This window comes from Lepeophtheirus salmonis, chromosome 9, assembly GCF_016086655.4.
Source record: "Lepeophtheirus salmonis chromosome 9, UVic_Lsal_1.4, whole genome shotgun sequence".
Classification (NCBI taxonomy): domain Eukaryota; kingdom Metazoa; phylum Arthropoda; class Copepoda; order Siphonostomatoida; family Caligidae; genus Lepeophtheirus; species Lepeophtheirus salmonis.
The window spans coordinates 24,117,571-24,124,420 of record NC_052139.2 but is presented as its reverse complement, the minus strand read 5'-3'; positions in this window follow the sequence as shown (position 1 = coordinate 24,124,420).

Genomic DNA, 6,850 nt, shown 5'->3' with positions numbered 1-6,850 from the left:
AATCATTTTTTACTCTTGCAACAATTTTATGTAAAAGGTTTTTTTTTATGATTAAAAAGTGTTTTTATTGATTCCATATCTTAATCTTAACTGTATATATTTTTATTTTAATGCTGGAAATGATGAAAAAGGGGACTCTTCTTTGAACCCTTATAATTTATTCATTAAACATACTGATATAGAACATCACAGCTTATATTATAGAAAAATATTGAATGTATAATTTAAAGAAAGATCTATTTAAATAATATGCATCTCCAAGGATTTTCCTTCCATTTTGTATTTTTTAAGTGATCCTATTTTGAAATATTAAAATTCTCTACTCATCGTGAATGGATCGCTTTATTGTTTCGATCCTGGTATCTTATTCCCAAGGAAGGAGTCTCCTCTACTCACTTATGAGGCTTGGTAGCTTTCCTCTGATGAATTTTCCTACCATCTTCCCTCGGTAAATTCGGAATTCGTACATCTCTTGAGATAGATGATGAATTTAGAAGTATCTTCCTTTTCAAAGGAATGGCGTCATGAAATTGGCATAAAATCGGGAAAAATATGATGATAACGTTGACTATTTGCTAGTAGAGCACCATGAAAAATGAGGTCAGCACAAAACGGAACAAAAAGCTTTGGAGATAAATACTTTTTAAATTATACATTGAATATTTTTCTATAATATAAGCTAAGATATTCCTCCTCAGTATGTATGTATTATGAATAAGTTATAAGGGTCTAAAGAAGAGTAGTGCCCTTTTTCATCATTTTTCAGCCTTAAAATGGAAATACATATTGTTCAGAACAAGAAACAGAATCAATAAAAACACTTTAATTAATTTGTACGAAATCCCCCCCCCCCTCTTAATTATTCCTTAGTGTTCTTGTTCAATAATAGTTGATATTTGTTCACAGATTCCTCAGATGAATTCGTCCCTCGTGGAATTTAGAATCCAAACTAATTTGTGTCCAGCGCATGAAGATCTATTAAGGCCTATTAAGATCTCTGATCAGAGGAAAAGTAAAAGAAACATCGAAGGCTGAGTACCAAGTACATTATACATGTTTATGTTTTCGTGGTAACACTGTGTCAAATAACCCCACATTTACATCTGTTTATCCAGTTGGGCTCCGAACCCTGATGAAGATCAATAGAGCTGCTACATACAATACATTTTTTATAACAAGGATTAAGTATTAAATGATGCTATAAGCTTTTCAAGATCCGGAAAATCCATCGGATCTTTTTTATGATCCTTAACCGTTTGAGTACCCCAAGGCAGTTCGGGTACATTCGGATATACATTATTAACTCCCCCATCAGTCATCAGTGGCCCTCGTTATCTTTTTCACAGAGTAGTGATTACTTTATACTTAGATTTTCTCACGTCAAGAAGGAAATAATAATGATAACAGTTTTTGAAATTAAATAAATCCGTTTGAGGTTGCAGCTAAAAAAATGTTTTGGAGTCTTCCAATGTCATATTTTTTCATTTACAAAGCTGTTATCCTTATTCTTTAATTATTGAAGAGGAAACATCAAAGTATAGATAGTGTGAAGGTTGAGCTTAGGGATAAAAGAGAGTAAAACTCAGGATTTGTTGTACTAACTAAGAGTAGAATTGAGGATTTACATAGCTGTAATTACTGCCCATATTATTCCTGTATACGAAATGGGATTTTTCCTTATTTACTTCACTTGAATAACTGTTCCCAGTTATTCAAATGAAACGTCATGACAGCAAAACTGCTCTTCTCCTAAACATTCTTCAAACTGTCTGGGAGACCACGTGAATTTTTGGTTTACATACAAGGATGTATCATTTTTTAAATAGATATTGTGTTTGAAATAAGAAAATTATGAAACGAAGACCTTCACAGTAATTTTTGTTGTGGATACATTGTTAATAGGATAATAAGTTGAATTAAAAGCATAATCCATTCCAAAGAAGTTCTTATAAATCAAAACTGACTCAGGGATTGTTTCTTAAAAATAATTGTATCACTATTGGAATGTTTGGATCTAAATGTATAGTGTGTATCGCATTAAAGTATAAGAAGTAAAATTTTGGCAATTGTGCAGTAACTAATCAAAGAATACTTGAACTTGTGTTTATTTCCTTTTTGCTTGCAGCTCATTGCTTTTGATTGCCCAAAATTCATGTATATTTTATTACCCTATATCAAATGTACATTAATAGGAATCATGAATAACAAGGAGGAGGATTGCATTTGTTTATCCTTACTCCATAATACGAAATAACATTCCCCATTGTTAATTATCCTAAAATGTACCTAAATATTGAAACTGTTATAACTGTCCACAATAATATGTATTTTGTTCCGATTAATATTGATTATCAATGTTTCTAATGTTACAACATATTATGTATCAACAAATATACAAAGTGTAAAATAATAGAGTTTCTTTCATTTTTTTTACAAGGATGGTCTGAAAATTTTCCGACCTCAATGTAAAGAAGATGTCAGCACTCGTAAATAAAAGCTAGACTCATATGTCTAGCAACTATTGATAGATACTCACCAAAATTTTGGCCATTTTGGACGCGCAGTTGTTATGTAAAGATCGTTTGAGTGAGTTGATATGAAGGGTGTTGTGAAAATGGACTCAATCGAGTATGGAGCTGTTGTTATTATATTTTTTTTTGAGAGTGTAACTTTTAAATAGATTTAAACAACAGGAGACATATAAAGGCTTGTTGTGCTTAAACTCGACGCGATAAAATGTCTTTTATCTTTGTTAGGTTGGAAACGGAGTTGATGCGAGTCTTTTTGTTAAATAATTTTCTGCATTTTAAATTTAGTGACTAGTTTTTATTTACAAGTGCTATCATGTTCACGTTGGGGTTGGAAATATTTCAAACCCCCCTAGTATACATCATTTATTATATCACGCAACCTTTCCCCAAAAAAGAAACAGAAAGAAGCTCCGAAATTATCGGGTAGTTAGCCAAATAAGTCAATCATACCAACTACCATTTATCTCTTATACACTCCCAGACTATGATTGTCATATTATTTCTTCACCATTTTTAAAATGAATTACATATAATTATTAAAATTTACATAGTATTTTATTCGATATTTTATTATAATATTGCTTAGTAATCTTTTATTAAAAGAGTAGTTATTATATTATTTTAATGAAGAAATAGTCAAAATTTCTTCATAGAAATAATCAAACGGCCGATATATATTCAACAAGAAATTATATTCCTGTTCTTTTAAAAACGGACCATTAAAATAGAATAATGACTTATTACTTTGTTTATTTATCAAAAAGAATAGATTATGAAATCGCCATGACGTATCAATTGGAATAAATTATGAAATAGCAATGACGTATCAATTGAGAGGAGGGAATAAACTGCTGATAACAAAATACATAGGGGATTTTTGTGTTCGTGAGGTAAAGCTGTGATATATTAATAGAATATTAATATATCAATAGACTTATAATAACTTCGCAGGCTCTTTTTTATGATAAATAACTCGGAGCATGAATGGGTGGAAGATTATTTATATTAAAATGGATTTCTAAGATTCTTATAAATTACAATTTATACTCATCAATTAGTACAAAATAGATACTCTCATTTTATAAATAAGTTAATACCTTGAAATTGCATAGGTATTACTTGATGAAAGAACATTTTTTGATACAATGTACATAGATCTTTTCTGCATTTTTATCCATGTGCTTATATATATAGTAGAATGATGCAGTTGCCCCTGAAATTAGAAATCCTTTTCGGAATCAGGAGAACCTAATTTTGGTACTGCTGCTAGTAAGTAGAACACAAATACAAAATTTTAGCAAATTTGATTAACGTTAATCTCTAGCACAATCGCAATTTCTAAAGACACGACACAGTTAAAAGTAAATCCGTCAAATTCTACTGCGTTGTTCATACAAATTTCTTTCTTTTTTCAAATATGTATGCATGAGTGACAAATTTGTATACACAGTAGTGCATGCATTGTTTTTAGTAGCATTGGTAAATATTTGATTATATGGTTAAACTAACTTTTAGCCTTTTTCAATAATTTTGTTGTGTATTGCATTATTTACTTAATAGTTGCATTAGAGGTTCTGATTCTCGTTTAGATATTTTACTTGAGAGACCAGGGTCCGATCATATCAAGATAACTGGATCTATACTCCCAAAAAGGGAATCAAGTTCTGATATCTCATATGGGAAACTTGGAGAAATTAAGGAGGAATGATGTAAGAAAATCTACCAAAACATCAAGGATGGCTGCAAACTTTGTTGTCGAAGAAGTGATGCTAAAGACTCTAATGATTACAATAGCTAAGATAAAGATGGCTAAACCGGTTGAAGCTTTGTATCAAAAATAAGTTCATATAAGAAAATTCAATATCAAAAGGAGAATTAACTGTCAAAAAATGGTGGTACCTAACTGAAGAACTAGCACCATTTTGCATTGTTTTGTGATCAAGTTCGAAACGACATCAAAACAGGGGAATTACTGACTTTAAAAGTTCAAAGTTCTGCAACAAAAGGCATGCTCAAAATATGGAAAACCTACGTTCCCACAGATTCCAAAAGATTAACCTGGATTTATGGTTTTTTTTTTGCCATCATGTGGGGGAGCCAAAAGTTTCTTGGGGAAACCAATCGAAAAATGGGAATTAGATTTTGACTTTTGCATAAGCAAAGAGGAAATTGATAACTTGGTTGTGGTTAATCATGGATTAGAAAGAGGGATGAAGAAAAGAGGAAAACTTAGAGAACCTCCTTCAGGTGGTTGAGAACGATAGATATTATCTTCCAGATCAAAGAAACAGAAAGAAAGAAACACGTGTTTAAAAATTGAGGAATGATCTTATTATATGTCTAAAGTAATTACTAATTTAATTATAAATTTATATTCTCATATGATGATGATGATAATTAGTGAAAAAACAAAAACAAAAAAGAAAAACTTGTTTTTTCTCCTTTTCTCAACTGAAATTTAATAATGTCTTCTTTATTTATTAATTCAAAATTAGTTATTAATAAATTTAATTTAAAAAAGTTAATTCCTCTCCGTGCTCAGCTGTAAATATAATTCCTGGTTGGCTCCTATTAAGAAGCTTGAATCCCCTCCTTTGTTAGATGTTTAAAGTCAACCTCCTCGACCCTCGGCCTCTGATCTAATTTCAACTCCCACAATACATAGAAAAAATGTTTGGAGCACTGACAATGAGATATTTTCTATTATATTAATGGTTTGGCCCACATGAGATCAAATGGTCTTTGATTGTCCCAACTTCTTAACTGTGTTTTATATGCTTGTCTTGGGAATTGAATATGTATCAACGAGTGGGGTAGTCCGTACTTGTGTCTTTTTTAATGGACCCAGGGCAGATACCGATGCCTCGAATTTGACTCAGAAAATATGAAAAGTTCGGTTATAAACAATAATATTATTCGACAAACAATCAAAAAGTAAATATTTTGTGAAAAAGTTACATAATGGTTTCAGAGTAACCGATCAACCCAACTGCTATCGTTGTGGACTTTTTAAAATAACTCATGATGCAATTTAAATGATTGAGCCACTAGAAATGTAGTTATTTCTGAATTGTTACTTTCAAGTACAAACCTGCACATTTGCATAATATTTCTATTTACTTTTTTTTCTTGAATTTTTTGGACAACGTCGTCTAGTTTTGCCATTTTAGTGACTTGAAACCGTTATTTTGTCTACAAAAATTACCTCAAATAAGTCATATTATCTGTATAAATAGTTATGCATAGGTGTCGGTGGAATTGTATAATTGAGTCGATTCTGATAACCAATACTTCAAAATGACAATTTTTGTCTATTCCTATACCTATATGAGTGTATTTGCACGTAATACGGAGGGTTTGTTGGGGATTTAGTCCTTGTTGGACTCAGAGTACAATTGATGATCAGCAATGGAGTATGCCTTTTCCTTTCTAGATACGGAGTGGGAGCGGTGTTTGTTCCTTCCTCTCAGAGCTGTTCTTTGTAAATATAGTAAAGGATACTCTTCTTCAAAACAATCTTTAAATTGTCGGAGTTTAACATGTCATTTTACGGTCTCTTTTATTTTTACATATAGGTAGGTCATATTTTATACAACTCTAGACTATTACTGCTTTTATATATATTTTGTCCAGAGAAGAGGGGGAGGGCTTACGAAAATGACAAAATCTAAGATGTTTGATGAGGGTATGTGCTGTCTAATGCACATCCAATTTTTGAGTACATTTCTAATTTTTTCTAAAAGAGGTCATTTTAAAATATAAGTTTACTTCCCAAAAAAACGTTATATTTAATTTAATATTTAAAACGTGTTGAGCGGAAAAAATGGGCTGGTTAGTAATGGACGTCAAATGTATTTTTTTTTTTTTAGATGAGATCGAAAAAAGACAGGAGAAAGGAGCTAATATTTTGGATTTTTCAGGGGATGTCATTTTATGTACCTATAGTGTTGTTGACATTTTGGGAGGAAAAAATAAACTTTATTAATTAAAAAACAGTCCTTGTGTGTGCTTTTTTCTCATTATTTAATAGATTTTCATGTTGTTAACTTATCTCTCTGAAGTAAGCATTATCTCCTATCTTTGGTGTGAATTATTTTAAAAATGCATAGTAATATATATAAATGGATTTAAATATAGTTATAGTATTTTCCCTTGATTCCCTCATTTTATATGATTTTGCGGGAGAAATTGAATTACTGCTAACAGGGAGAGCAAAAGTCCAGCTGCTATTTTGATTGCTTATAACTTTGTCCAAAGAAGAGATAAGTAAGTTTGATTGTATGATTGCAAAATTATATCGGCAAAATGGTGAGCGAAAT